Source organism: Anomalospiza imberbis, chromosome Z (genome assembly GCF_031753505.1).
Source record: "Anomalospiza imberbis isolate Cuckoo-Finch-1a 21T00152 chromosome Z, ASM3175350v1, whole genome shotgun sequence".
NCBI lineage: Eukaryota > Metazoa > Chordata > Aves > Passeriformes > Viduidae > Anomalospiza > Anomalospiza imberbis.
Genome location: NC_089721.1, coordinates 69291196 through 69314025, shown reverse-complemented (window position 1 = coordinate 69314025; position 22830 = coordinate 69291196). Strand labels below are relative to the sequence as shown.

General features: G+C 42.7%; 1 long non-coding RNA gene across 2 annotated transcripts; it reads right to left on the bottom strand.

Moving 5' to 3' along the window:
• Positions 1-15159: 15159 nt before the first annotated feature.
• Positions 15160-20854, bottom strand: LOC137464954 (uncharacterized). 2 transcript variants are annotated; one of them, XR_010994500.1, is made up of 3 exons: positions 19980-20854; positions 18533-18622; positions 15160-16042 (listed from the first exon to the last, which is right to left on the bottom strand). It is a non-coding gene; the product is annotated as an uncharacterized lncRNA (long non-coding RNA). The 2 variants fall into 2 exon arrangements; XR_010994499.1 differs by lacking the exon at positions 15160-16042 and adding an exon at positions 16624-18113 and having other exon boundaries at positions 19980-20852.
• Positions 20855-22830: the final 1976 nt, after the last annotated feature.

Here is a 22830-nt window from a genome sequence, read left to right as displayed (position 1 = left end):
CTCTGGGGACCCATTTAAAATGAAACCACTGCCTTTCTGAAAACACATCTTGGGCATGAGATCTGCGTGTTTTCCTGCCTCGGCCACAATAAAATGCAAAAAATTGAATCAAAGTGTGCTCCTAAAAACTAATCCTTCTCCTGCATGCTTCCCTCTCTTCTCTACATGAATACAAGCCCTGGAAGGTGAAAGATTGCAAACTCATTATTCAGCATGAAACAGTATTTAGAAGCATGGTGCATAACACAGCTACTCTACAAATATGTCCAAACAAACATAAAATTAGTCTTTCATGGCTAGGAGAGCACATTTTTTAGCCCAGTCTTTAGCTTAATAATTTCTTTACAGGAGAAAGCAGCCTATATACCATTAAGTAGTTCCTAGATTCCTAGGTCAAACAAAGTGAGAAAATGAATAGGTCCATTCATGCTTCAGACAGGATAATTCTGGCAAAGCTGGTGCTGACAGTGTTAAAGAGCAGTGATGGGGGAGTCTGGCCTTGTCATTCTAATTGTGACCATGAGTGACAAAAAATGTGTTCCCTTTGCCAGTGGACCAATCTTTCAGGTTTGTAGAATCCAAACTGTGCTCATTGTCGTCATTTGGCATTCAAGGGGCAGAAAATTCATCCACTCGGGTGCCTGCTTTGTCTGAATCTGCCATGGCTCTGGCACAGCAAAACATGGGGAAGGGCTGGTCATTTTGAGGCTCTACAGGGAGAAGAAGGGTGGTACCAGAGTGTGAAACCGACTCTGTGGTCTGACCCACTCACTGCCTCTGGCACAGAGCTCCCCTGAGCTCCAAATACTGCGGCTCCCCAGCTGTGTGAGGGAGCACAGCCTGCCTGAGTGAGTGGGGCCACTTTGGAAAAGGTCCTTTGGTGCATGCCCATCTCTTCCTTGTTCCACAGGGGGAACCTCTGGACCTGGGAGGAATGTCCAGGTAACAATGCAGGAGCAAGAAGACTAAAACAGCTGTCATAAAGAGCTAGGAGAGCTGTCACAGACTAAACCCCATTCCCAGTTACACCAATATCTCTCTCCCTCTGCCCTTGCTTCAAATCATGCTAAGTATCAAAGAAGCATTTTTCTCACCCAAACGGAATACCATTTTCCTTAGAAAGGCTCTAAATCCAATGAATTAAACATCATCTTTTGCAACAACAAAGGGAAATTAGTATCCCCTCTTACTTTCTTCTTCAGCAGGGCAAGGTAGGGACTTCACCCCAGACAGACAATTCAAATAGCTCCCATAGGCATTTCCTACACCACTCCTTCAGAGGGACCATATTAAAAATAAACTAATGCTGTAGGCAGCCTCGGAAAATGACTTCAATGGTATTTATTGCTTTGATAGGGTCAGTGCACAGTATGTGCATGTTGCCTTTTAAACATATGTTTCAGGCAAAGAATCAAAGCTAATTTCAGTGTGTGAAAAGCAAGCAGATTTCATTACTGATTGTGACTTTAACATCAAAATGATAAGGATGCTGGATGTAGGTTCTCAAAACTGAATGTCCAAATGGGAATTTATGATGTAGAACTTCAGCTTTATCATCCATGGGCTTCAATATAGAATGAAGAAAGAAATTCTCTGCTACCAGGAATCTCACAGTTAACTCATGAGCCAGCTGACTATTTTCCCACTCTCTAATTTTCCCTGCAGCTATTTCTTATCTGTAACATGTTAAAGCAAGAATGGCCATTGGCACTAACCACTTCTGGCATCCAAGTGGTGGATATGAAAGAGATCTGATTTTTTTTTTTACACCACTACAATGCAGCCTCACTTTGACTCTTTGCAGAAGTGTCAGCAGAATTCACAACAAACCCAACACAATCTTATAGAAAGCATAATAAAAGGCCCGCTAATAAATTTCATTTTTTTTAAATTATGATTCCTCATACATTATTGCACCAGATCTAGTTCCCAGCTTCAGGCAACCATGTGTAATAACCCTTCCCAAATGCTCCCGTGAACCCACAGAATTATTAAAAGGCTTCAGGTTTAAGCTCCAACAAGTGAATGAATGAGGACTTTTCACAATGTTTGCACAAGCTCATATTCAGGATTCACTAATGGTAAAAGCCAGAAGGCTCAAACCCAATACACTAAAGGTAGATATCTAACACTCAGGATTAGATACCTAAAGTAGCCACATTTTCCACAAGATATTTTGAACACCTATTTAGCTACGAAAGCAAACACAGCTAACTCACCACTGAAGAAAAAAAAAAAAAAAAGCACTTGGATATCCATAAAAGACCTTAAATGTTTATGTTAACATGTATAAAAATGCATATGCACATTCAATTAGTGAGTATCTATACATATGCATGTGTGCACACATACTTATGTACACTCCAGAGAGCCTCATTTGCACAGTGGGAAAGCACCCACAATTTCACTTTGAGTCAAAGAAAAAGGGCAGGATTATGAAAAATAATCAAGCCATTTTTTCAATGCCCCTGTCTACAATTACAAACCTGCACTCACTGCTCTGTAAGGCTTTGTCCAGGTCTGTTTAACAGCACCACACTCCCCTAGGTTCAAATGACACCTTTGAAACAACTGAAGCAGTAAATCACACCTCTTTATTATCATCTCAACAAGAATGATAACAACCTGCTCTGCTTGGTGAAATACCCATGGGAATTTCACCCAATTACGTGGGGATAACGTATCTTTCATGATTTTAGCTGTCTACCATTTCCATTGTGTACTTGGTAGTCAGTCACAAAGGACACAATCCATTGAAGCAAAATGTATAGACAAGGGGTTAGCCATTTCAAGAGTGGAGAAAGGGAGGTAGAAATCGAAGGAAGAAAGAGAAGGATGACACAGAGCAACTGCTCAGCTTAGTAACACAGCTGCTTAAACAACTGAATAGCAATCAATGGGTTAGCATTCAATCCAAGTTTAGATCACATTGAAATCTATTAGAATACTGCATATAATGAATGACTCTTACTTATTTGGTATTCTATCTTGGAATTAATCAGCTCAGTTGTTAAGCAGGGGGAAAAAAATTAAAAAAAAAAAAAAAAAAAAAAAAAAAAAAAAAAAAAAAAAGTCAGTGAGTAGACAGGCCCAAACCCAAGGAAAACAGCCACCTTGATTTCCCTGGTGGTTAACAGCCTGACAATGCTCAATAATACAGGCTGAAGTTGAACACTGTGAGAAGCAGTGCAAGGTAAAGGTTTTCTGGCTGTTGGGGCAGCAACCTGGTTTGTGTGTGCACAACTTGCCCCATCCCCTCCCTTCCAGGCTCTCACAATGCTCGTGGGGTTGTACCATCTGCTGGAGCACAATTCAGAGGTAGCTTTAAAGTGATGATAGCTCTGGGAAATGATAATCACTGGGTCATAGAAAACTGTACTGCAGTGTATAAATAAGATAACAGAAAGTGCTGAGCAGGGCATGTTTGCATTATGAAATGTATTTTCCTTTTTCCTGTATAAAACCTGTCTTGAAAGTCTGGGGAATGCAGCAGGATTGAAAACCAGAAGGAAAGCAACACAGTCCCAGAAGCTGCACAAAGGAGGAGGGGGATGGAGGAATGGTAAGCTGTAGTATTATTGACTGAGGAATGATAAAAGTGGAAGGAATTCAACAGTTACATCTATTTCACTTGGTGCAATGGCGTGAGATCAAAGGCTTACGTTCACATTAGCCCAGAATAATGCATACTCCATAAATGATGCAAAGCTAAGCCACATTCCCAAGATGTGACAATGCCTCAAGATGCCCCTTTGCTAAGTTCAGGTCAAGGCAACAGGCTCCTGCATATGAAATCCTTTTTCAAAGCACACAGACATACTTAAACCACTGGGCATGGAGATCGACAACATTCAGGACAGGCAGGATGTCCTCCACTTTCTTCTGCTTTTCCACAGATGACTTTGCAAATTCAGTCAATTGTCTTTCATTTGCAGGGTTTTGTTCCCAATTGCTGTTGATATTTCAGAAGATCCAAACTGTCCACCCAAGCACAGAGAAGCTCGGGCTGAGAAACTGTGCTCTATTTTATTTCTAAAGCAGGTATCAGAGCAAAGAAAGCATTAGAAGATAGTCAGCTCAAATTCCAGAGATGTGTCTCGGTCCCACCTCTGCACTGACAACCCTTGTGACCTTGATCTGCTCACCTGGGACAGCCCCTTTAATGGCTGCAGAGCAAGAACAATGTCAAATGGCTCCTGAAAGCCCCAGTTTATTTTTTTCTGAGACACATTTGTCAAAGCCACTTAAAGATTCAGATCAGTGAGGTTGTACCTTGATTCCTGGGGGATCCAGCCATTGTGGATGCCTTAAACAAAAACACCACCAGGACACATCCATATCATAAATTCCTTTAAGAAATCCTAATCTCCGTGAGTCTGTATACCATCAGCTAAATGGAGATGAATAATTATTTTTCCCTCATCTTTCACGGTTTGGTTGGTGCAGGGAAGCGTTGCCATACCAACAGCGATCCAGCCTGGCTGTAGGACAGGGCTGGAAGTGTGGAAGTGCAGACATCCCAGGCCGAGAAGAAAATCCTCCTTTCCATCCCTCCCTCCTTTCTTCCCTCCCTGCCTCCCTCCTCTCCCTGGAAGAGAAGCAGTTTCTCTTTGTGAGAGAGCACAAAGGGGAAGAAAGAAAAGGAATTGTCCATCAAGCTCAGCAGAGCCTCGGGGGCTTTCAGCAGAGGATGCCACAGCCTATGAGGAGAGCGAGGCGCACTGAAGACTGATTTTAAAAGGACAGTTCAACCCCAGCAAGCCTGAACTGCCTCCAGCAGTCCTCAGCCTGTGAAGAACATGTGGCACTGAAAGACTCGCTGACATCTCCCCGTGTTTTGCTTTCCACAGATCAGCATCGCTTCCCACTCGCGAGTCCCCTGATGTTTGTATGGTGCCCAGCAATGCTGCCCGGGCAGCCAGAGCCTTTCTGGGGGCTCACTGATCTGCTGGGTCTTCTGGGTCCCTCCTCACCTGCCAAAAACATCAGCGGGCCTGTAAACGTTACTTCAGGGAAAATCTAACAGATATATTCATTCCTTGCCATAGGCTGTAAATCCTGCAGACCCAAACAGGGGTTCTAGCCAGTACTGGAGGGAAATAAACCATGCATCCTGTGCCAAACCAGTGTCCCATTCCAGACACCCTTCTTGAGACACTGGAACCAAAGAGGCACTGTCAATACAGAGAACAAGGTGATTATGAGAGGAGCATGGGAAGCAAATGAGAGAGAGACACAGAAATTACTCAGGGCAGACACAATAAAGCTGTGTTTATATTTATATACACATATATGTGTGTGTGTGTGTGTGTGTGTGTGTGTGTACAATAATTAATGGTGCAGAAAAAATAAAAGACACCTTTTTTTGGTGATGATGTGAATGAGTGTGAACAAAAATGGAGCAATTCAAAACCACTACAGAGCTAGCAGACAACACAGCCATAACATCCTCCAGACCACACAGCCCCACTGAGACTACATTCAAAACCAGACCCAGAGACCTGGAATATCTAGAGGTACAATTATATATTAAAAGAAAACAAGCCCCTGGGAAGTGCAAAACTTTTTGGATTGCAGGAGGACAGGAAAACATCCATTCTCCATAGAGAATGACAGATCACCTGTGAAAGGAGGAATGTTCAAGTGCAGGCTGAAGCAGCTGAGTCAAGAGGTGTTCGCATGCATTTACCCTGAGAAAGACCAAGTCTTTATGGGATTGAGCCTGTACTGGCCCTCAGAGACAGAGGTGCCAAACCAAGGCAGCCCAGAACACCAAAGTGAGGAGGAAAATGGAGTTGGGTGATATCAGGACTATTGCTGCAGTTTAGGGCTCTCCTTTACCCATGACAGACCTTTTGGCCCTGCCTCACCAATCCATCCCCACCTGCTCTTTGAGTGGGACTGTTCACCAGGCACTCCCTTCTCCATCCAGGCCGTGACAAAGGGCCCCCTCAGCCCTCTCTTCTCACTTGCTGGCTGCCCTGGCTCTGCTCTGGCAGCCCCAGACCTCACCCACACCTTGAGCTGTCCCAGCTGCCACTGCAGCTGGGTGTTTTCCTCTTCATGCTTTGGGACCAGAACCATATTTGAATATGAAGAAGATGTCCTGGTCACAGCATCGCAACTGAAACATCTCTCCACCCTCAGCTCTCAGCTCTTTTTCTTCAGCTCCCTATGACCTGTGTCTGCCTTTCACTCACCTGACAGACCTCCGATTTTCTCTGGTTATTTATCTACAAGACCAAACTGGCATATTTCTCTATCTTCCCTCTCCTGGGCCTCACATCCTTTGGTGTCCTGATCTCCAGAGCTCAATGATGACAAGGAGGGAAGGATTTTCACACAGTTAATGCAGTGTGAGTTAAGTGATCAGAGAAATAAGGTTATACACCTAAGTTTAATATCTTCATAAGTGACCTGGAAGATGGGCTAGAGGCACCCTGCAGGAAGACCTTGGAAAGGTCTGGAAGAGTGGGATAACAAGAAACTTATGAAGCTCAACAAGGACAAGTGTAATGTCTTGCACCTGGGAATACATAATCCAGGAATAAAAAGGTAATAGGAATATGAACCTGCTCTGTGGGAAAGGATCTGGCGGTCCTGGCAGACAACATGCTCCATGAGAATGAACAATGAGCTGCTGCAGCACAGAAAACCAACAGGATGAGGGTTGCATCAGGCAGCAGTGATAACAAAGTCATTATCCCACTCTAATCAGCCTTTGTCAGGCCACATCTGGAACATTGTGTTCAGTTTTGGTCACTGCTACATAAAAAAAATCCCAGTGGACCAGATGGAGAAGGTCCAAAGATGGGCCACAGAGATGATCAAAGGGCTGGGAAGCTGCCAGCTGAGGAGAAGTTAAGACAACTGGGTTTATTAAGCCTTGAGAAAAGGAGGCCGTGGGGAGACCTTATCACCATGTTCTAGCACTTAAGGGGTAGCTACAGGGAAGATGGAGACTCCCTTTTTACAAGGAGTCACATGGAAAATGGATAATGGATACAATTTACTTCTGGGGAGATTCCAATTAGGCGTAAGAGGAAAATTGCTCACAATGAGGACAATTAGCCATTGGAATTGTCTCTCCAGGGAAATGGTGGGTTTCCCAACACTGCTCACTTTCATGACTCAGCTGGAGAGGGTGCAGTGCCCTCTTGTCCAGAACCTGCTTTTGCCAAGGTTGGATAAGATGATTCTTGAGGTCTCTTTCCAATCTGGCATCCTATGATCAGATGATGCGGAATACATATTTGGATTGGACATAGTGTTGGCTCCTTATGGACTGAAGACTCTCTCGCACCACACTTACAGCCTGGATGAGTAAACACCTCCCTCTTGGGAGCCTCAAGAGCTCTGACACGAAGAACAGGTTCAGCCACTCCTTTAAGAGATTTTATTAGAGTGGCTGCACCACTTTTGGAAAATAACCTTGCTAAGCACTGTGAAGTTTGGGTGTCTAGGAACACATCCATTCATTTCACAAGGTTTGTCGCGAACACGGAAAAGAAAAAGCTGGATTTTTTTTTTTAAACTGTGCTGCTGGCCGAGATGATTGCAGGGATGAACTAGACGAGCAGATGTAGACCAGGCAGAGACTCCTGCTTTTCTTGGTGGAGCTATGCTTAAGTGAAATCCCTTCACCAGAAATAATGAAATGGACATCTATGACAGCATCTGGAAGCTATTTCTGGATATATTTCAACGAGAGCAAATGCATTAAGGGTGGACAAGTGTTTTACGGGAAGAGACAGCCACAGAGAGGTTGGGAGAGCATGGAGGCCTCAATTAGGGGCAGAGGAATATGAGAAGGAAGAAAGAAGAGAAGCAGCCAGCCCCACTGAAAAAATAGGGAAGGCACTGCTAAAGGGTCACAGTCTGTAATCATACCAGACTGCCAGATTTTATTTCTGTACAGGAAATATGCCAGGAGCACAACTGCTAGTCCCTGGATTAAAAAAAAAAAAAAAAAAAAAAAAAAAGTTAAGTAAAAATGAGGGAGAGTAAGACATCATTATAATGAATGAAAATAAAATATCTTGATCAAGCACTTCCCTTCCTATTTTTCTCCCCCTTCACAATTGCAAGGTTAGGAAGTAATAGCTATGAAGTTTGTCTAAGAATGGCATTAAATGCTGTTTTGTATTGATGAAAAAAATATAATAGATTAATACTTTATCATTGCATTTTTTTACCTACATGTAAAAATATCAATAAAAGCTTTAAGCTTTAAGGATGTACCCCAGATGATTACTTCCTTGAAAAGTCCATTAGACACCTTGTGCTTTTATGCCACAGAACAAACACCAAAAGAAAAGTTCCAGACTCAAACAATTTCTGATGTAAAAGTTTATTTCTTGTTCACCTTTTAAAATTAAAAAAAAAGTTCTCAGGGATCAAACAAATATAGCAAATATGCTGCCAAAGCCAAAAGAGAAGCTACTCAGTGAAGATGGGAATCAGTTCCTAAGCATTTTCATCTCCTCACTGTCTCACAGGCATACCAGAGGCACACAGCAACAGAAAAGGCCAGACATTCATTTGTAGTAATTTCAACATAACTCCCAGACCCATCCTCACCTCTCCAAGCATCTTAGAAATTACCTTTCCGCACAATACTGGGTGGTCTGGTGACCTTTGCGACGTGCCCGCTCTCTCTGGTCTCACATGTGCAGCCCCAGCACTGGCAGCAGAGGCTTCCCATGGCTTTCCAGCACGGAGCACCAAACTGCAGCCTCCTTGCTCTGTGTACGGGCTCCGTGGTTCAGCAGGACACAGAGCAGTCCCCTGACACTGCTCCCTGCACAGCCACATCAGACTCCTCCTGAAAGAGCTGCTCCTGCTCCAGATTCTGCCTCCTCCACAGGCACTGGCATTGCCCCTGCACAGCCCCAGGGAGAGTGATCTGGACGTGAAATTCCTAAAGAGGTGCAAATCAATGCTTCTCACTTCTATTTTAGCCCTCTGAGTGACACATCCCAGTGCTCAGCCTGCCTTCTCCACCAGGCATGGTGATGTCTTGGAAGGCATCCTTGGCCATTGTCTTTCTAGAGTTCCACCCCATGCAGAATGCTCTTTTTTGTTCACCACAGCTTTTATTGATTTGTATTTGTCTGCATTATCTGCTCAGGTTATTTGCTGGCTCACCAACAAAAGAGTCAAATTCTTGCTGGGTTCTCTTTAGGGTGTCGCAAAAAAAAAAAAAAAAAAAAACACACAACCAAAAAAAGCACCACACCAAACAAAAAAACCCACACACACAAGAAAAAAAAGCCAAACTGGCTAGCATGGCTAGCAACAGTAAAAGTGATTGTTTCTTGTTACTGTTCTTGTTACTGGTCTCCTTTAAATCAGCCAGGAGCACACCCGAAGCTGAAGGTGTGGCTGGAGAGGCCGCAGGTTTGACTCAAAAATGCTTTGGCCTTGGAGGCTGTTCTCACCCAAAACCAAACACTTTTTTGATGGGAAGCCACAGCAGGATGTCTCTTCTGATGTCCCTCCATAGAAACAAAGGGGTTTCACCTCCTGAAGAGGAAGTACACAAAAATATACATTTCTAGAGAGAGATCTATAGATAACTCAGTGCATGTTTATACTTACATATAAGATTTCATATATATAGACCTTAGGCTGACACGGTTAGGCAAAAAAGGATTTTCTAAAGGAAAGAGGCTGGTTGCTTTTGCAGGGTGGAGTGTGTCCTGATTAAATGTGTCCGCAGTCACCATTTTCACAACAGAAGATTTAAAGAAACGCTCTCCTCCTGTGAAACACTGACTCCTGGGATGTCATCTAAGGTCCACCTCACCAGTGCAAAGTTCACGGCTGACTTCAACAAGACCTGAAACCACTCTAAGCACCCTTTTTAAAACCAGCTTTTGGAAACCAGCTCATGCACCCGAGCCAAGCTCTGGCTGCTCTGTTCCTGTTTTTAACTAACAGGCATCTCCGACTCCTGGATGGACACCTTGGTTTTGAGGGAAACTGGTTTCATTTTAGAACTCCTGGGCACTTTCAGAGCTAGGGAGCTGTCAGGAGCAATTCAGTCAGCATCTGCTCTTGGCAACCATGGTCCTTACCAGACGTGACTAGCTCTGCTCGTGCCTGGGCCAAGGTCACACCCCATGGTCACCCCCAGGATGCTGCTACATGGAGTGGCAGCCTTTTGGCTGCTGTCCCTCAGAAAATACCATGTGGAGCTGCTGCTCTCACAGCAACAAAAGGGGTGCAATTCAAATTTTTCCACACCACAGCAATTCAGCCTGTTCAAGGGCATCATCCTTGATTTTATTACAGACAGAGCGAACAGGAGAAGCAGGACAAAAAGCTGGGTGAAAAAGGTGTGCGTGCTAGGAATGTGGGCACGTTTACCATTCCTTTCTGCTAATCACAGTGATGTATTTGTATCACTTCCACAGATATACATCCTCACTTCTCAGACTGGTTCTAGCTGATCTGTATAATGTATGCAGAAGGCTTGGTTCTCACCAAACAGAAATAGAAAGGAAGATTTGCTGTGAGAAAATCTATTTTTTTTTCTGTGAATATTAATCATTTCAGCTTTGATAGTGAAGTGATATGAGTGAAAAAGCCAGGAATTGCTCTAGGGCTTCACATAGATGACTATTGTAGAAAAGACATTTGCTGGAGATAACGCTGCTTAAGCTCAGAATCATTATACAGAACACAGTTAACTCCAATCAACCTGCTTGCTCCCCAAGATTTAAACAGAATTAATGTGACATCCCAGCTGAAGCTGGAACTCAGAAACTCAGAAAATAAAAGTGACAAATTAAAGCAAGTTCCATATGTGTTTTATCTTAAATGGCAAAAAGAAAACCTTTATGCCAGATGATAGGAGAGCAATATGGTCCCAATACACTGTTCATGTCCTTCGCAGCTTTAAATAATGTTTGGTATATTTTGAAGGAAGGAAAGCATGGGGATTGCTCTAAAAATTTCCATGGGTAAGAAAAAGGTCATCACCTTTTAGTCTGGAAAGTCAGAATAGATTTTGGACAACATAATACACATCACTAGAATCTGCTGATCATCTGGTCATCTTAATGGATTTTCACAACATGACAAAAATCTTCTCATTTCAAACCAAATTAAAAAACCCGTCAGTTAAAGATCAAAGAGGTGAATGCCTTTCTTTTCTTTGGGAAACGCACAGACACAAGGGGGTACCTGCGTTACACCAATTTTTCATCCAATCTTACTTATTTTACAATATTTTAGAGGTACGTGAAGGACATGACCCTTAAAGGCAAGCCTTGGAAAAGAGCAGTTTGCAGGGTAAGGAGACAAAGGGAATTTTGAACAGGTTGGGAACTGAGGCACACAGATGCTGTAAGTGAGAGACCCAGAACACCAGTGGCAGAGCTTCTGGGTCTTCTTCCACAGGGCACACTTCACACCTCTGGTGGGCAGATGACCACTGCTGCAAGAGGGAAGGATGAAAGGTCCCAGAACTGCCAGCAAGAGAATGTGCACTAGCCACTGGTACATGGCTGAGTGAGGAAGCACAAGTGGATAATTGGAGATGGATGGTCAAATGTGTACTGAAAACTGACTCCTGCACTGAGATGGGAGGGCTGGCTGCTGATGGAATAAAACCAGTACTCTGAGTTACCTTAAACAAGCAGTGAAATTAAAAATAAATAAATAAACAAATAAAATGAAGCCCCTCTTCTATAATTGATGTTAAACATCTTTCCACTGTGAAAGGCATCTCTAAGTAGCCCCTAAAATGTGGGGTTTTTTTTATTAAAACCAATTGCGCCTATTAACTACTTCTATCCTTCCTTGTTCCCCACCATCATCAGTCTCACAGGTCATTCTCTCTCTTTCTTCTTGCCTCACTACATTTCCTCCTCCTGCTAATTTAGTGCAACAGAAGAAGCAGCAGGATTTTCCTATTCATCAGCAAAGAGGTCTGAGATGTGCACCTCTGGGAACTGATGCATATTTACAATATCATCAGGAAAGCTCAGTCACCACGTTGGTTTGGACAGTGTGCACTCTGACAGCCCCAAACCAATCAACCAGCAGGGCTTAAAGCTTTAAAACACAAGAATCTTCCAAGTTTTACCTCGTCTGTGTTTTCTAGGGAGGTTTTTAAGAAGAGTAGAAGAAATAAGACTAAAAATGAAATATACTTTGGAAACTTCTAATTATCAGAGTCTGTGCATTACAAGGAATAAATGCTAACATATTGTAAGATGCAGCACAAAGAAGGATCACACAAAGGCACAATGAGACTGATAAGAAGAGTCACAAAAAGGAAGAACAGTATCTTCTTACACATATATGAAACCTTTCATTCTGAAAAAAAATACAGCCTACAGGTGAAACTCCACTGGCTTGTGCTAGTATGAAATTAATTTTGACCTAGTTTTTTGTGGGTTTTTTTGGGTTTTTTTGCATGATAATACATAATATTAAATTAAAAAGTCAAAACATAAAATTTTATCCTTCCTTTTGAAGTGCCGATACATTTCATTCTGACAACACAAGGACATTTTGATATTTGTCAGACATTTTTGATTTGTTCTCCTTCCACCAGCTCAAAATGAAACTGGATGAAACTATCAAGGCATCAAGACAGATGGAAAAGGTAATGATGTTATGGTAAGTTCTCCAAAATACAGTGCAGGCAGGATGGAGGCAGGGAGTAACAGCAGAAACAGGAGCACACAGCCAGGATATCAAAGTCTGGCTTTCTAATCTCCACATTTTAACAAGAGACCTGGACCTTATCAGATATATCACACTGGCTATGTTTATATGTACTGCCTGGAATCAGATGTTTTCCTTTGAAAAATCAAACAAGGGTACAGTAAAGAAGATTGTGCACAAGCTGTTGGTTTTTAGGTAGAAGAGCTCCAAAGCACCACCCAGAGCTTTAAGGAAGTTAGAGCAGCACCACAGTTATGAAACTCCATATTTGATGAGGATTTGAAAAAAAGAGATGCCACTCCTGGGCTCCTGGGCTCCATCTCCCATGAACCAGTGTAAATTATGCCAGTGGGATTAGGGTAAGAAATAACATCTCTGTGACAATAAATATTGAGCAAAAGAGTGAAGGTGGAAAGTAATGAAGTGAAAGGGTTGTCATAAAAAAAAAAAACAAAACAAGAAAATAAAACAAAAAAACACCAACAACAAAAACCAAAACCAAGAACAAAACAAACAAAACAAAACCAAAAAAAAAAAAAAACCAAACCAAACCAAAATAAAACCCCACAGAAATAACATTAAGAAAAACTGCAGTTCCACCATTAACTGGTAGCTGGGGTACAGGTTTCCTTCTTTCACAAATGATAGTGATTCTTTTAATATTTTGGTACAGTAGATTTTGATAAATCCAGAGAGAACCTGGGGGGCATTTAGTACTGTGGAAAATGAACACATACTATGGAGGCAAAAAAAGGCATTAAAACCAGTATTTATACACAACAACTCCACAGGACAATAGGAGCTTTGGGACCATAACATCAGGATCCAGTGCTTTGCCATGTAATATTAAAAGTACAAAACACAAAATATTTACAATATATATATATATATATATATATAAAGCCAAAACTGAACATACTGGTGGCCTGGTCCACATTCCAATTACATCATCTTGCTTCAATTTCAACCGCACATTTATTTCACCTCAAGCAGGCCAAACAGATCTTCTCAGGAGGACCTTCTCTAGAAAGACAACACATTTTATACCCCCAAGATTTCTTCCATGCCCAGTGAGCTTCCCTTGGTCTGCATGGAAATTCCTCTGTATCCCAGACAGTGACTCGTAAAGTGGAGATGACAGGCAGTCCTTCTGGTGCAGGGCAGAAATTTGTGGCATCCCAGGTTTCCAGACAGACTTCTCCCTTCTCTGCTCCACTCAGTGCATCTGAGTTGCACAGCCAGACCCATCTCCTTGGCATACACAGAAGCATGATTTCCACCTCCAGCAATTAATGCTTAATGAAAAAACAGTAGCCACAACAGCTCTATACCACGACTCTAAACCATCTGTTCCTGCCTTGTTAGTGTGTGCTTTCCAGAGTGACCAATCCACTCTGCACCAACAGCGTGGTACGCATCTGTTAAAGAAATATTTTACTGCACAGGCTCTGCGTGGATTTCTGGTGTGGGGGGAAAGAGGCAAAGGAAGCCAAAATAAACACTGGCTTGATTATTTTAAGGTACATCTCTTGCTCAAGTATATAAATCTCACCCAAGACGCAGGAAGGTGGAGTTAGACTGGAGAATGCCTTTGGCTTGTCTTGGGAAGGCTGCTAAGAATAATTAGAATGCTTCAGTTTAGCTGCTTTTTAATGACCCCATTCATGCACCCTAACCTTCACTTTCCCTAATATGGTGTTGAGCGCCTGCATGCAGGGAGCAGCAGGCAAAGGAGGGATTTGTTGACAATATGTTTGGAAAAAAAAAAAAATAAAAAAGGCACCAGCGCCGTTGTGTGTCAATACTCATCCGAATGTGCCCATTTGATATTTTACTGACAGAACTGAAAATATGTTTGAATTTCAAACTTGTCGAGATGGCTGGGATACAGGGATTATTTTCCCCTGAGGGCAGATAAACAAGATGGATGGACTAAACTCCGAATCGCCTAATGATCAAAATGCAAGGTAAGCTGTCATAGAGAGGGCTCTTCTCATCCTTGCTGACAGCATGAATTCTGCTGAATTATTTCTAGTCTTCCTGATTAATGGGCCTGGTGACTAATTAGTTTGTGAGTCTTGCTCGTAAATGGCACTTTGATAGCTGCCACTTTGAGGGAAATACCTCACTGATGTCAGCTGGAGATGTGCTCTCCAAAAAACCTGCCCCTGGATGATCCCACAGCTGACAGTGTGGTTTGGCCCTAATGGTGGAGCCACAGCCCTAGCTGGGACCCCAGGTCCACTCTACCCCACAGTACTTTGGTGAATACCTCATTAAAAGGAGAATCATTTTATTAGTCCATCCCATTAACCCCTGTTGCTGCTTTCCTCCTTGCCTGGAAGAGCTAAAATCAGTTTACTTCGCCATCATTTCAGGAGAACAATGTCTTACACAACTTCCTAGATCCCACTTTTCCCTACCAAATGCTCCCAGCTATGGGATGTTGGGGTCAGGGCCCCACACCTATGGCAGATAACACACAGGCTTTGGATTTATAGCTCTTCTGAAGACAGCAGGAGTGTACTGGCATTCCACTTCAGCCATCACAGCATCAGGGGATTTTGTTTGCTGGAAAGGGTTTCGGTCCCGAGATGTATCAATGCACTGAACACTAAAAAGAATTTGTTCTACTACAACTGGGAAAATTATTCTGTCTGAATTGTTTGGCCTGATGAAGGAGGAGAGAGAATATAAATGACCACAGCCCCTTTCTGAGCTCCTCTTCCACTCCAAGACCACCAGGAACACTTGCTCAGTTCCCACAGCACAATTCCTTTTGAGCTGTGGCTCAGTTTGTGCACAGGTAAAAATTCCTTAGGGTGCCCACATGCCAAAAGAACTTGTTCACCCCAAATAAAATGTGGGTGTGACTTGGGGACAGTGTCAGGAGTGACATGGAGGATCATCTCCAGCACCATCACCATGAGATCTGAGATGTGTTTCCACACAGATGTATTTCCTCACAGCATTCCTTTCCTAAAAGATGTCCCTGGAGGTGACACCCTGTGGAGTCACACGTGGGCAGAACAAATGGAAGACAGCTTAATAATTCCATGCCATTATTTGTCTTTCCTTGATTATCACTAATTATGCTGAAATTAGTTACACAAAATGGAAAGTCCAAGCCTTGTGCATTTTCTCACCCCTGTGGTCCAGGACCCACATCCTTAATCCATCTGTAACTGAGTCCCATATTTGAAGAGGTGTAAAACACCACCCTATTTGATCACTAAGTCACAGGTGTGTCTCCCTCAGTTATATAGAAGAGCAGATGGAAATCTGATAGAGATGTTTCATGCCATGGTGCTCCTTCTCCTCATAAGGATCCATCTGCTGGGAGCCATTGATTTGGCAGCTCCTGTGAAAAGACACACACAGTGAGGGTGGAATCTGCCCTGATCCTTCATTCAGCAGTAACACAGGTATCTGCAGGTTAGTCATGCCAAGGTTTGAACCTCAGATTTCAGCTCTGCTCTCCAAAAGGCAGGTACAGAAAATCCTGCACCTGACATACAGTTTGTTTGCCTCTTCCTCTTCAGCTCAAATGGCAAAAAACACAGGACACAAAGATGATCACTCAGAGCACAACTGGCAAAAAAAGCCTGTATGACTGCAATCTTCTCCTCACCTGTAGAAATTAAAAACTATGCATGAACATTCAGTCCAGAATGCCCTAGAGCTCAAAAGCCAACACCACAACAACCCTGTCAGGGGTTGCTTGTGCTGGTTTTTGTCCTGTGGCAGCCCAGTGCAACTGAGGAGCTGTGTCTGCTCTTGGTACCAAATTTCCTGCAAGTTAACATCCTCTTTGTGGGCCATGGGTCCTCCTGGCACACAAAGACTGTGGAAAGAAATCATTCTGAAGGGAGAGACAATCTGCTCCAGGTAGAGCCCTGACAACTCCAGGAAAAGGGCAGTCTTTGCCAAAAGACCATTAGCTAGCCAACAGCACATCTACACTTGCAAACAAAGCAAAAACTCACATCAAAAGCACTTTCCAGCACTCAAGCCTGGATAGATAATTCTGCAAGAGGAATTTTGATGTAAGAGACTCTCCTCCAGCTGGAAGAATCAGAGACTGTTAGAGCCATGCATTATTCAGCTCCATTCTGTTCTGATGACTTGTTCAGCTCAGCAGCTGTATTGCAAAAGGTAAACAGGTTTCTACCCATAATCTTGTTGTCTCTGAGTAGCAATCCATCTGTCTCTCATTTATAGTATCGTCTAGTGGTGTGTCTTCTTACCCAGGTAACACTCCCTTCAGATACTATTTTAATACCGCTGAAGACAGACGAAACCCCAGATTTGCCTAAGCAAATTTAAAAGAGCTATTTAAAGATAAAGATGCCGCAAAGCTCAAGCTAATACAGCAAAGATTTCTCAGGAGGATTCCTAAACGGAGAAATTACTGAGAAAGAAAATAATTCACCAGAAAGTTCTGCAAAATAAAATGAATTACAGCAGCTTCTAGTTAGGACAGTATTGTAAGGGATATATGCATATAGAGAAATCTTGGCATTGTAAATTTCATTCCTAAGAGGCTTCCATCTACTAGTGAAAGATTTAAGTTTGACTCTAGTCTTTGATAAAAATATCTAATGCTCAATTTAGAAACTTCTCAGGAGCCTGAAGCATGTTCCAGTTTTCAGCACACTCAGGACAGAAAGGTCCACAGCTCATGAGACAAAGATGCTGGTAAACAGTTAATCGGGCAATAAAAGCCAGGTTATGCATTTTGGGAATCTGTGTACCATGGGTTGGTTTTGCACTGCTGCAAACTGTGTTATGAAAATGGAGGTTATTTGCACTCTAAACAGATAATTACCCACGTCATTCAGGCAGAGTCCCTTGCACAAAGAAATGGCTATTGTTGAGATGAACCAGTTTTTTGAGTCTGACAAACAGATCAGCTCCTCAGGATAGATGTATTGCCTTGTTAACTCTTGACAAAGAGGACCTACAGTTACAAAAACATGCTGCTCCCACTGGCCATTTTGGATTAAAAGTGAAAACGCAGAAGCAAAACCTGACTTCAGAAACATGGGGAGACTCCAGAGTCTGGAGAAGCAGACATGTGAAAGAATATTAAGGAAGAGGAAAGATCCTGGGCTGAATAAATAGGTCTGATCAAAGTCCAAATAACACTCAAGAGCAATGCCAGAAGTGAAGCAAGGTTAAGCGTATGCAGATGTTTCACTGCTCAGTCTCAATCTGTACATGACCTCTTGGACTATCTGACTCAGACAGTAAGTGTGTCTAAAAGGCTTTGGGATGCCTACTTGTTACAAGCCTGAAATAGTAAACAGTAAATCAAAACCTCATGCAAAGGCAGGGCCCCAGGAGAAAACAGGCTTAAGTGGTGTGGGTGCTTCCAGATGTCAGCCCTGGTCCAAAGGCAGCTGTAACTGAGCAAGGAGGTGATTGATTGCCTGTATGAAGAAAGGAGAAGGAAAAAGATAGTGTCTACAAGCTAGTGAAAGTGAGCAAAAGTCCACAAAGCAGTGCCCCAAGCCAGCTGCATCAAAAGGCAGTGGGACCATTTCTCAATAAGAGGTGGCCCCAAAAGGGCCACCAGCTGAGGCACCACAGCCTGGCATGAGTGGAACACCCTGTCCCCAGCAATCCAACATTCCCAGCACAGCATCTCCCCAGGACCAGGGCCACAGCTCCCAGGGAAGTCCCCAAAAAGCATAGCACACCCGCTCTCCTCCTTTTTCACCACTATGACTTCCCTGAGAGCTGAGCCCAGTGCTCGGGCAGATCACTGAACATGACAAGGTATCTTCTGGAAGATACCAACCTGGTGAGGGAACCACAAAAGCCCCACCAAAAACTGAGCAATACAAACCTCTCTGGTGCTTCTTCATCCTGCCCTTCATCTGTCAAATGCAAGTCCTTAGATGCAGAGGACATCCAATGGTCTCCATCTGTACAGCACCTTGCACAGTAGAGTTAAATTTCAGTTACAGCCTCTGGCCATTCAAGTAAGGTAAGCATTTCATGTCAAGTGACAAATACATGACATATCAATTACTATTTCCACAGAAATCTCATGGAGGCAGGTGGGAATACTTCAGAAGGACCATATGCATTCAGTTCTTCACGTTAATAACTCATTTACTGCAAACTTTCTTCACTTTAAAAATGTCAAAATGAATTGAAAAAACCCCAAGCATTTAGAAGGGTCTTGTTACAGGGAACAGCTTGTGAGATAATACACAAATACAGAAATTGACCAAGACAATAAAAAAGGCAATATCAACTCATGTCAAACTTCAACTGTCACAAAATTATTCAATTTTTAGAAGATGGGTACCCATAATTTCTTCAAAATATAAGTCCCTTCAGAAGACCTTGAGTGTCTTTTGACTAAGATCCCCTGATATCTGGAGTCTCTCCTCAAACTATTTTAGACCTCTCATTTTTAGGTCTTCTAGTGCACCAGCATTAAGGAGAAGACCTGAAGCATTTTTCTATTAATATCAAAACTCAGGATTATTTTTGCTTAAAGAAAACTATTTTTGGAAAGCTTCATGCAACAGTCAGGACAGATCATTACCTGTAAGCATTTAGCTGCAGTTTGTTCTAAGTACACACCAAGGACAGACAGCTCTCAATATTTACCAACCAAAGAATTGTCTTGTCATCAAAAGTTGCAGAAACCTGCAAGAAAGTGCAGCTGAGGACACAATCTCTGATGAAACCATGGAGAGGTACATTTTATCTTTTAGGAAAAATTAGGAGGGTAGAATTGGTGCACTGTAGAAATGCTTGTGGAAGGAGTAGATGAGAATCTCCCCAAGAGGGGACTCCACCACATCATTACAGGAAGGTAATTTTCCAAAAAAGCTTTTCCAAAAGCTTCACTCTCCATCAGACATTTCTTAATCAAATCCAAGCCTAAAATCATGGGGCAGGACTGCCTGACCAATCTGATGAAAGAAGGCAAGCTAAATAACAGTACAGCATTCAACAGGCTGTAAGAGTGAGGCTTGAGTTCTTCTAGACTTCAGAAATATGAGAACTAGGGGAAAAAAAAAAAAGAAACACCAAAATTCTTTGTTTGAACTGTCTTAATCCAAAACACACTGGTGTTCTATGAAGGCTTCACAAAAAAAAAAAACCAAAAAAAAAAAACTGATGCAGCTTAAGTCAAGCCAAATGCAGCAAGAGAAGCCACTGAGATGGATGTCAAGTTCTACCCATCTAACACCTCTCATCAGGAGAAAAAAAATTATTATGGGTTTTTTTTCATCTTAGAGAGAATTATTATTCCAAATTGCAATGATGAAAACCTTGCTGTCATTTCATGTAGTAAGAAACAGGCTTATACAATTCAGCTGTGATCAGATCCTCTTCCAAGTGCCTACTGGAGAAAAAAAAAAAAACACTATACACAGAAGATTGCTGTACACACAGAAAGACAAGAGAGAAAGTAAAACAATCATGCATGTGTATAAAATACAGCACATGTAATTTATATATAAACAGTATTTATGTATCTAGAAGTTAGTATCACTGCTTAAAAAAATGTCTTAAGTATCTAAATGCAAATTGTCTAAACTGCAGAAAGACAATGTTTTCTTCATGTCTAATTCTTAAATAAAGCATTTCAGAACATCATTGAGGTAAAATTTCTTCTGTCACCAAGGCTGTGTATTAAATTCCTCACCAATAAAGGAATTTTTATAGAAGGCTAATGCTTCCTGTAACATTTATCCTTCATAGTGTGGCTTCTCAAATAATTTCTGGGCTTTTTCTCCTGCGCTGTTATAAATCTTTATCTTCATGGTCACACCTTTACAAAACCCATGTCTTCTGCTGACACAAAGGCAGCAGTTACTCCTCAGACCCACTACCCAGGTTAGCTAAACACAAACCCCAAATTAAAACAGCACTGGGCATGGGTATAAAACCCAGAAAGCAAAGAAACAAGGAGCTGAGAGTGTCTCATGCAGTGCCACACAAAGTGGCACCATTCCCCATCATGCCAGTTAAACCCAAAACAACTGCCTTGCAGCCTGGAAACCACTTTCCTCTCACATTCCACAAAACAGGTATTTGCTCACCGGCACAGTGAGAGGGGGAGACTGGCACAAAACAAATACTGGGGGCTGGGACTCTCCAGCCACAGCAGAACACTCCAGCCCAGAGTCACCAGGCACAGACCTGGGGAAAGGTGATGCCTCTGAGTTCCCAGCCAGAAAACATGTGTAAATGGCATCACAACATCAACTGCAGTAATTGGGGATTTGGTTGTTGTGCAAAATTAGTGCAGCTGGCATGCTGAGGTGTCAGACAGGGCTGTAGCAGAGCAGCAGCCAAGAGCAGAGTGTAAAATACAGCAAGAAACTCACATGCAGCTTCATCTCATGCTCTCTCTGGCCGCTCTTTGACGTTGGGCAGAATTTTTTAAACCATTTCAGCAGACAGAACTAGCAACGCTGGTCAGGCATGTGACATCTGACAAGACCTCACCACTCCAAGAAGACACAGCTGCCCCAGTGCCTGCATGGCTCAGCCAGCACCACAGAGCAGCCCTGTGGGACAGCACACCTCCAGTGGGAAGTGGTGGAGGAATCAGGACACAGAGGCATTTCTTTTGTCACCTTAATGGAGGAGCACTGCAGAAACCAGCTCTGCATGTTTTCAGAAGGTGAGGGGAAAGTACAATAGCAGTCAAGCAAAGAACCATTTGTTTTTTAAAGCTGACCTTGCTTTTTTTCCCCCCATTTTTCCTCACACATTCAGCTCTAGTATCAGTAGAGTGACCTTTTTAGTGTCCCCTCCTCCATTAGGTCACCTTTGTGTACATCCTAGAGCCAGTTCCATTAACTAGAGGCTTCACATCTTGGACATCCTCCCTTTCTGAACCCAGGTAATGGATTTCCAAGTCTAAACACACTGTGCCATCACCATAGAAGGTTTCCAGAGGCAAGACAAGGGGCACGTTGTGGTAAAGGGGCTACACACAAGACAGAGTAGCAACAGGATCTGTCACTCACCAAAAATTCAACAGAACACTAAAACTACAAGTTTGAATTTAAGGGTGTTATGCCTCAAACACGCTGGTCTAAATATTAGCACAAGCACATTTTAAAAAAATACTTGTGCACAAATATACAACATCCCGGAGAAAAGGGTCAAGAGGGATCCCAGGCAGCCGGGGCAGGACCAGCAGTCACCCCTGCACCAGCAGGGGCACTGAGGAAGGCTCAGTAGGTCCCCTCTTGGGCCACTGAGCCTGGTGAGAGAGACACCAACAAACTGACTGGGACTTGTGGATGCCACTAAGACAGTGGGACAGGAGCAGCAGTTCATCAGTGACTGCAAAGGAAGTCAATGTGCAGATTTTCGGGTTCAGTTGCTCACTTCTGCAGGCAGTGCTTATTTTTGAAGTTGCTTATTTCTTGATTTTGAAGGAGATTTGGTATAAAAACCTTCTTCCCTGCTTCTATCTCAGATACGTGTGCCACACAGAGCTATCCTAGAGTTTGTAATGAGGGGAGTAGGGGAGGCTGAGGAACTGGGGAGAGCCCAGGAAGGTAAGTGACTGTCCTTTGGGTGTGACTGACCACCAAGGTAAACATATGGGATATGCTGGGCTCTCATATATAGCTAGAATGTTCATGTACAACATACACAGCTACCATTATGCTTTCAGAAGCACGAGGAAAAGAAAGCACAAGTGATTTTTACACAAGGTCAAATATTAGAGAAATGTCTCAGATTGTCAGGGAAAAAGTTATAATTTCTGCTCCATAATAATTTCAAAATTCTTTCCAATTAATGTCCATTATTAGCAAAGGCAAATACAAAAAAAAAGAGCAAACTCAACCCAAATCACTCCTCTATTACACTCATGCTGTGCCACAGAAGTCTTGATTCAGAGCAGAATTAGCCCCTCTCTGTCTAATAGCTGTTGTGAAAGTGGAATCATTGCACCCTACATGGAATTGGAATTGATGACAAACCTCACAGTCACTTGTATTGCTTATTTTTCCTGCTGTAGGAGATTTCTGAACAGCCTCACTACAGTGCAGGTCAGAAGGTGACTCACTGAGCCAATGGCCAAGGAAGGAAATATTGCTTCTCAACAGGTTACATTCCTAAAATTCACCGATTTCAAGCAGTTTCCCCCTCGTA